The sequence below is a fragment of the Triticum aestivum genome, chromosome 7B, assembly GCF_018294505.1.
Source record: "Triticum aestivum cultivar Chinese Spring chromosome 7B, IWGSC CS RefSeq v2.1, whole genome shotgun sequence".
Taxonomy (NCBI): Eukaryota; Viridiplantae; Streptophyta; class Magnoliopsida; order Poales; family Poaceae; genus Triticum; species Triticum aestivum.
Window position 1 is genome coordinate 754476665 of NC_057813.1, and position 9706 is coordinate 754486370.

Sequence of the window (9706 nt, forward strand, 5' to 3'; positions counted from 1 at the left end):
GAAGCCGATGATCTCCGTCCATGTACACCGTCCATCTTCCATGAAGTTAAGTGCGCTGAGACCAGATTAGTTATGTTATAGTAAATTAATAAATTTGTAAACTCGGTTGGTTCGAGCCTGTGAGATGTAAGCCAGAGGCGTGCCAATTGATGAATAGATGGTCTACGGACCTGGAGGTAGTTTTTGTTTCTTGTGTTGTTCTTTGTGGTGTCGTGACATCGATGAATAGAATGAAAAAAAAAAGGTACTAAGAATATGACATAGGAAAATATTAGGGAAAAAATATATATTGAAAAAAAGGCTGACACATATATATTGAAAGAGAGGGCAAAAAAAATAGAAAATAAAAATTTAAAAAGGCTGACATCACACCGTACTTCTAACTCCGAACACACAGCGAGGGTGACCGAGGGTAACAAGCCGACAGGACAGGCCCAGCCAGAAGTACGTAGCGAAAGCTCTTTGCCTCGGCAGAGCTATAGATTGAGCTTTGCGTCCTCGGCGATGGAGTACTCAGCACCGGGCTATTTAAGTCGCGTTGTTCCTTCTTAGCCGAGCAGGGTGGTACTAAACATAGGAACGGAGCGGCGCTACGGTTAGTTTATTCCGAAACTGGGCCGTCAACTTCGGCCCACCAGACCAGCTAGGGCGGCCCTCAAAAAAAGAAGAGCCCTTCGCGGTGCCGTCGCCGGAGGAACAGGATCGCGCACACCCTGCGCTGGCCGAGAGGGACTACATGTTAGCAGGAGGTGATCAGGGATCGACCGCGTCCGCGCTGGTCGCCGGAGGCGAGGAAGACTGGTGGCGCCGGAGGAGGTGCTGGTGGCTCCATCGGGTATGCCTCCTCGCGCCTGGAATCGAGGCAACCCGTCCTCTTCCCGGAGATAGCCGGCGGCGGAAGTTCGGGAGGTGTGCAAGATTCGAGGCTGCACTCCTCCAAGGTCCTACGGGAGGTCTCCGTCTACAACGGCAAGTCCTACTCGGCCGCCGCCGGCGTGTGTTCGACACAGTGGTGTTCTAGCGCACGAACGCCCGCCACTCGAATGACACTTTTCTTGAGCACCAACGCCGGCCACCACTGTTACAACGCACATGGGAGGGTTCTTATACCCAGGGTCATGCCACGGCACGCACCCCACGTTTCAGCCCCAGTCGGAGGGCTGGGTCCAGCCCGCTCCGGCCACACCCGCGACATGCACGCACACGTCCGGGTCGTGGCGAGCCCGCAACAGACCAGCTCAACGCGCCCCTCACTCGCCAACAGACCAGCCTTACCACACGGACACCCCCGTGCTACACACGCACTCACGCACACACTCCACGGACCTGACGCGGCCGCCGTGGCTTATTACCTAACAGTAGTGCCCACGGGTAGGCGCACTCCGCCGCTCAAGGCCCTGCCCCCCATCACGCGCCACGGCCGACGCCCTTCTCCGTTCAAAGACACGGCATGGTGGCCGCAGGCGAGCTTGCTTCGCACATCCGCATGTGCGTGTTGTCGACATTGACGCCGAGCGTGTCCGAAAGTAATATAGATCGAAGGGAGTAGTATATATTTTTATGAGAACTGGCAGTTGTTCTGCCTATTTCATCAACAGGGAAACAAAGACTACCGTTTAGCATCAGCAGTTATCTATTTAAATGAACAATAAAAAAAACAGGGGAATCAAGACTAGAAGTTACAGCAGAAGATAAAAGTATCAAGAAAGAAGTGAAAAGAAGTTACACGGCGTCCAGTTCTTGAACAACCAAGCCTGGCTGTACAAACATTATATCAATCTCTGTTGCTCCATCGGGAGGTCGCCATCATCTTATAACTTTCTCATGTACCAACAAACAACACAAGAACATCGTTAGCTATCCGTTTCATTCTTACTCTATTAGCCGCCTGCTTCCTAAACTTAACCTAATGCTAATTCTGGTTCAAATGTATAAGAAATGAAGATCAACGCGGCAACGACCACGACTATTGACCCAACTGCAACATCCGTCCACCACTAAGAATGGATCCAAACAAAACAATAGAGACTGACTAGCACCAGCAACGCCACCAAACCATTCTCTCTTGGCAGATGTGCTTCTTCCGGCCTATATATATGCTGCAGTTACTGCAAGTTTCCTCGACCCAAACGAAGCAAAGCAAACACCAGAAGAAGCCAAGAAGAAGTGGAGGAAAAAGAAGAGAGAAGCAGATCGCATCATGCCACCTGCAGGGGATCTCTCTAAGAAGGTGAATGCATCGTCAAGCCGTACGCCGTTGAAAAAGCCAACGTCGTTCAAGAAGAAGCCAGCGCCGCCTAAGAAGAAGCCAGTGTTTCTGCCTACGAAGAAGCTTGAGAAAAAGTGAGGGCACAGACGCCCGTCCAGCCGCGCGCGCATGTGGTGATCTCCATCGATACCTTTCGGCCATGGTGAAGCTAAGGGTGTTTCTGTCAAGTAGATTAGTTAGAGTTAATTCGTAAAGTCGGTTTGATCAAACTCGTGGAGCCCGTAGCTAGTTAAATGTTTGGGCGAGGTATTTTTTTTGTTGCAAAGTCAAGTTGTGTATGGCAGGTTGTTGTTGGGCAACTGAATAAAAGAAGAGAGTTGGAAATGATGTACCATTGTCACCGTGTTCATATTGTTTCTTGTGATATAATTCTACCAACTAAAAATTGGTATCAAAGCATGTGGTCATGATTGTGGTGACATTTGTGGTGGTGATTCGATAATTGGAGGAGTCTATGAGGCCGGCGGAGTTCGGGCACACGTTCTTTGGGGCAGGGTTTCATGGCGTAGGACTTCTTATGACAGGAAGAAAGGCAGCCCATCCGTTTACCTTCGTGACCTAGTCTACATGGAGTTCACGTGGCAGGCGGGCTGTGAGGTTGAGCTGATGTACCTAGACTACGTTGACAACGATGATACCGCTGGCACGGCCATGTCCGCAGCGTGAACATCACCGCCTTGCAGGTCAAGACGGAGAGGAGGACAGGGGGGAAGAAGATGAAGAAGCCAGTTGCGATCGAGTAGCTGGATATTGCCACATGTTTTCATGGACATGACAAGGGACATGTGGATTGATCGCAGCTTGTACCAGAGTGTGCATGTTGTTGATAGTTTTGCATGCAATTATACATTTTATCCTTACTCTATTAGCCGTTTGCTTCCTAGCCCCCACCTAACACTAATTCTTGATGTGTAAGAAATGAACGCCAACGCGGCTACGACCACGACCATTTACGAACGGCATCCAACTAATGCATGCATTGAATATGCATGTCTACTACTCCCTCCGTTCCTAAATATTTGTCTTTTTAGAGATATGCTTTTGACTTCGAAACCCCAACTGCCGCGGCTCAATTATGTAGGGATTCTTCAAAGCATACTAACTACCTACTATGAAGTAGCCATACCAACGAAGTACTGACCGTACTCTAAAAAGACAAATATTTAGAAACGGAGGGAGTAGTACATATATCCAATAAAACAAAAGAGACTGGCCGGTCGAACACGTCGACAACCCATTATGCTCCTATATATACATTTTCATCAATTCAGGCTTCCTCAATACAGCCGGAGCAAAGTAAACACCACATCCATCTCACCTCATCTCAAAGAAGAAAAGGAAGCAAATCAAAATCGCATGATGTTGCCAGGAAGGTTTCTCGGTCAGAAGAAGGCGAGGTCACCGGCGGGTTCGCCCATAACCCCAAGAATACCAACACCGGCGGCTACCTCAAGACCGTCAACAGCAGTGGCTCCACTGGTGACCTCAACAACGTCACCAAGGGTGGCTACACCTGCGGCCTCAAGATCGTCAGCAAGGGTGGCTTTCTCCACTGCATCAAGAACGTCAGCAATGGAAGTTCTGCCTGCGGGTCGAGAATATCAGCAACGTCAGCTCAACGCACTACCTCGAGAACATCAACAACGGCAAATCTGCACGTGGCCTCAAGAACTTCAACAACTGCAAATCTGTATGCAACCTTGAGAACATCAACAATGGCAAATCCGTCCGCAACCTCAAGAACATCAACAACAGCAAATCCATACGCGACCTCAAGAATGCTAGCAAGAGCCGCTCCGTCCACGACCTTCAGAACGTCAACTAGAGCAACGGTGGCCTCAAACCGGCCGGCGATGATGCGGTCAGGTGCGTCGACCTCAAGAACGGCTAGGACGATGGCCCCGCCCTTGTCTGTGACGACCATAGTTTTAAATAGCCGGCTATATAGCCTTTTCAGCAGGGTGCCGCTAAATGGTCGCCTTCACAAATAGCCCGCTTTAGCCCGCTATAGCTGATTTGGAGGCCTGCCGCTATTTTCCATAGCCCGCTATTTAAAACATTGGTGACAACTAGTCGTAATTGTGCCGGTCCCACACGTCCAACCACTTTCCAACACATGTCAGTGATCTCCATCCATGTATGTCGTCCATCTTTCATGAAGTTAAGTGTGTTGAGACTAGTTTAGTTATGTTACAGTGAGTTAGTAAACTTGTAAACTCAATTGGTATGAGCCCGTGACATTTAAGCCAGAAGTGCGCCAATTGACGAATAGATGGTCTACGAACTTGAATGTAATTTATGTTATTTGTGGTGTTCTTTGTACTGTCATGACATTGATGAATGGAATGGAAGATTTTCCTGCAAAGAAAAAAGTGTACCCGTTCACCTTGTGGCTATTTCTGTTTTTCCTGGCGTTAGGAGTCATGTTGTTGGGCGACCAAATAAGAGAAATGAGTCAGAAAAAACGCACAGACGATTAATTAACGCATTGCTGAACTACATCTGTCTTGTGTGTGTTCATCCCAGTTTTCCTGCGATATTCGTTAGCAGTGATCTATGACTGGAGAAGTCCGGTGGTGGAGTTCAGAGTTGTCTCACTTGCATATCAGCAACCAATTACAGCTAGTATTATCCCCATGGAAAATAAGCGGAACGGCTCAAGGTGGCGCGCTAGCAGGGCAAGACACTTGCGAGGGGTAGAGAGGGTTACTTATTTGGTGGTATTAGAATACATAACTTGCTCCATTATTAGTGGTTAACGAGATGCAGTGGTAGCAGGAGGAGCAAAATAAGAGAAGGTCGACGAAGCTAGGTAGCTTGTGTGTGCAATGTGAAGGCCGGCCTGACTCCTATTCATTTTTTAACCTTGACATGATCTTCGCCTACTGGCCAGTTGATGAAATAGAATTTGACTAATGTTTGACGGCTTTACTGGCACGGCATGCCTGGTGCTTTCCGACAGAATCAACACTAGGTATATATAGATAGATTAGTGTGATCAATAGTTAGTTGGAATGGCTATTTCATAGTAGGTAGTTAGTATGCTTTCAAGAATCCCTGCATAATTGAGCCGTGGCAGTTAGGGTTCCAGACGGAGGGATTTTCCAAAAGCATCTTAATATTTTAAATGTATGATGAACATCTATACGACTAATGTGTAATGCGATGTATTTGTTCCAAACACTTGGCATACGCTGGCACATGGTACCACCTCTTGTCTCCCGCACCTCAGTATTGGTCCCACCATTTTGAGGGGAGAAGATTGACATATTTTTGGCCTGCCATCAAAAGTTTCGAATTTAGGCGAACACCCAAAAACCAAATAGTCAACAAGCCATAATAACTGAAGAATTCCGTTGAAAAGAATAGAGAAAACTTCTCCCTCACAAGGTCTGAACCTGGGTAAATAACTCTCTTGTCTCCCATTTCTCAACTCGACCCCTAACTACTATACAAAGTTATTATGGTTTAGCTAATGTAAACTCAAGCTCTACCAAAACATATATTCAACATTTGTCGCACATGATAACAATTGGTCTAGCTAATCTAAACTCAAGCTCTACCAAAACATCTCATGCAGCGGCAACATCGTGTGTACTTACTACATCAATAATGAATGACATACAGTACATGCATATATATGACTAACAACTAACAAGCCGTGTGGTGTGTATGGCATGTGCTACCAACACTTATTCTAATGTAGTAGTAATATAAGGAGCAGGAGGAGAAGAAATGAAGACCAACGCGGCAGCAACCACAACCATTGACCCAACCGCATACCCATCCATGAAGAACAATGCATTGAATATACTCCCTCCGTTCCTAAATATAAGTCTTTGTAGAGATTTCACTATGAACTATATACGGATGTATATAGATGCATTTTAAGTGTGGATTCATTTATTTTGCTCCGTATGTAGTCCATCTAGTGGAATCTCTACAAAGACTTACATTTAGGAACGGAGGGAGTAGTACATATCTACTCCCCAAAACAAAACAAAAGCGACTGACTGGCAGTAGCAACATTAACGCCACCAAACCATTCTCACACACGGTGGAAGCGCGTCGTCCGGCCGGAGCGCTTTCTCGAAGACATTCCCTCTCCTATACATATGGAGCCATTGCTGCAGGCTTCCTCAACCCAACCTGAGAAAAGTAATCACTATATCCACCTCACCTCAGCTACCACTGGAGGAGAAGAATTATTAGAAAAGAAGCAGATCTTGTCATGGGTGAGCAAGCTGCAAAGGTTCCCCCAAAGAAGGTGAAGGCATCGTCAAGCAATACGCAGTTGACGAAGACAGCAGCCTTTAGGAGGAAGGCGCTCCTGCCTCAGAAGAAGCAGATGAAGCAGACGACGCCGTCTAAGAAGAACTAGCCTTGAAAAAGGTGACAACAGCCGCGCAGTGATCGACGTCCTCTGGCCAGGATGAAGTTATGTGTGTTTCTGTCGAGTAGGTCAGTTTGCGTTACAATAAGTTAATTTGTAAACTTGATTCGATCCGATCGCTCCTGTAGAATCCGCAGCTAGTTTGTCTGTAGGCCAGAAGCGTGCTGATTCACGTTGCGGCCAAGTGAAGTCATTTTTTCCTTGTGTTGTGTTATGAGGCGTGTTGGAGGTTATTGTCGGGAAGTTGAATAAAAAGAAAGAGACAGAAAAGAGGTACATATAGGGTTAATACATCACAAAACATTATCTCTTCGGTGAATTGAGCGTAGCACAGTTTCTTATGTTCCTTGTGGTGGAAGCTATCCAACCGGGTTCAAGTCCTTGACTTGAGGAGGGTGTTTGCACTTTTCCTGATATATTTCAGGGTATAACGACTTATTGTTTAGTTTTAAGCGACGAGCCCATCGGCAGCGATGCATATGGTGTGGCTTCGTCAATCTCATGACCTGTTGGTTCAATTTCTCAGAGGTGCTCATAAGGGACAGAGTGTGCGTGTGTGCATTCATAGGGGAGTGTACATTCATGTATGTGAACGTTCGCTGACTAAAAGAAAACCTTTAAGTTTCTTGTTTAAGCGTCATCGGTTATCTCTATTAGAGGGGTGCCTAATTAAGCATATACCCTCTACATATATAAGCATATTGATGCATGAAGAAAAGTTGGTTTATTTCTCTAAGAACCTCTCCTATGCACCTTGCATTCAACAAGTCCTAAGATAGGCAAATTGAGTATCTTCTCCCACTCATCGTCACAGAATTCGTTAGGCGGGGTCACCGAGTCTGAAAATGGGTTTCGCCCAGCTTTATATATATAGGCAAACCATCACATATGTACAACAAGTTCAAGGGCCAAACATAAAAATAAAGGTCCTCTTAGGGGAACATCACAATTATGTCCGAAAAGAAAAGAAAACTGGGGTACAAAGCTCCACAGAGCCGACGTAGCACCATCAAAGAAGCTACGTGAGAAGACACCCAGCCGCAATCAGCACCCTGATAATGGCGTCAAGACACCCCTTATCCCGCTGCCTCGAGTGCGAGGCCACCCCAGTTGCTGTACTAAACACCCAAATCGTACATACCTTATATACATGTCATGTATACATGATCGACCACACACGATTAGAATTGGTTTAGACAATCCAAGCTCAAGAACTAGTTGAACATCTTATACAATATACAACAACACAAGCATGTATGCGTACATCACCGATCTATATAACTCATGACGTAGATATGCATACGCATATGACTACACGTATGTACCTAAAACTTAATCAGTAATGCTAACTAATTCATTTGTTTAACGCTAGCTAATTCTGATGTGGTAGTAATAGTAGCATAATGAGGAGGAGAAAAAAAAAGAAGGCCAACGCGGCAATGACCACGACCATTAACCTAACCGCATTAATTTGTCAATAACAATCCTTCTAAAAAACAAATCAAGAGACTGACTGGTTCCTGCAATGTCACCAAACCATTATTTACCATGGGAGAAGCGTGTTGTACGGCCTATATAAATGCTGCCGTTGGTGCAGGTTCCCTCAACCCAACCAGAGCAAAGAAAACACCACATCAACCAAAAGAAGAAGAGAAGCAGATCACGTCATGGGAAAGCCAAGTACAAAGTATCTCCCTCAGAAGGCGAAGGATAAGGTGAAGAAGGCACCGTCTGCTTCGTCTAAGAAGAAGAAGGTGGTGACCAAGACGAAACCCACGACCTCAAAGAAGAAGCAGACACTGCTGTCTAAGAAGAAGCCCAAAAACAAGTGAGACCAGCCACCCATCGAGCTGCTCGGAGATCCCCATTGATGTTGGCCTGCATGAAGAAGTTAAGTGTTTTTCTGTCAAGTATTGTTAGATTAGGTTCAATAAGTCAAGTTGTAAACTCGATGATGAAGTGAGGTGTGTTTGTGTCAAGTAGGTTAGTTTAGGGTGCAATAAGTCAATTTGTAAACTCATTTCGATCTAGCCCATGGAGTCCACATAGCTAGTTTGCATGTAGGCCACAAGCGTGCTGGTTCACGGTGCGGCCGAGTAAAGTTTTTCTCTTGTGTTGTCAAGACGTGTGGCAGGTTAAAGTTTTTCTCTTGTGTTGTCAAGACGTGTAGCAGGTTGTGCGGTGACGATTAAAAAGAAAGGATGACATATATGTTCCCTGTGTCCATCCAATTTCTTTTCTATCATTTACTGTTAGAGAGCCTGCATTATTTGTGATCACCGTGGCGATTGTGTTGGCGGTTCGGTGACTGGAAGAGTCATGTGGCCAGCTGAGGGCGTGTGGAGTTTTGTCTCCGTCGGATCTTGCGGGGTTCGGTCGGTGCTGATCTTCGGTGGATCTATTTGGATCTGGTCTTCGTTCGCCTTTGTTTAGGTATTTACAGGTTTGATCCTTCTGATCTACGATTTTCTTCATCGACGATGGTTGCTACTCTGGTGTGCTGGTCCTATGGGGCCTTAGCACAACGACCTTCCGACTGTCTACTACAACAAGGTTTGCCCGGTTCCGGTGAGGAAGGGATGACGACGGCGGCGCGCCTTTGGCTCGCTCTAGTGCTTATAGTCGTCGCTAGGTGGTCCATGAACATGGTTGTAATTTTTATTGCCTTTGTTGTTCTTTGTACTCCCATGATTGAAGATGAATAGATTGTATGTTTCTTGAAAAAAATGTGGCCAGCTGAGTTCGAGTGCCAAATCAGAGGCTAGACTACGTAGTGGTTGTTTCGGAAAGAAAAAAAATAGACTACGTAGTGGCAAGACTCCGGTGAATCTAACACCTACAGCGTCCCACCGATCGACAGAAGCTGGCACATGTTTCACATGCTTAACTTACTCCAATACTTGTGGCCATAGCAATGCAATGGTACCTCGAGGACCAAATTAATTAGGATAGGAAGAGCCGAGGAAGGCAACATTCTTTCTTGAATCTTGACATGGTCTAAGCCTACCTGCCTAATAAAGTATAAGTTGACTAATATATAGTTG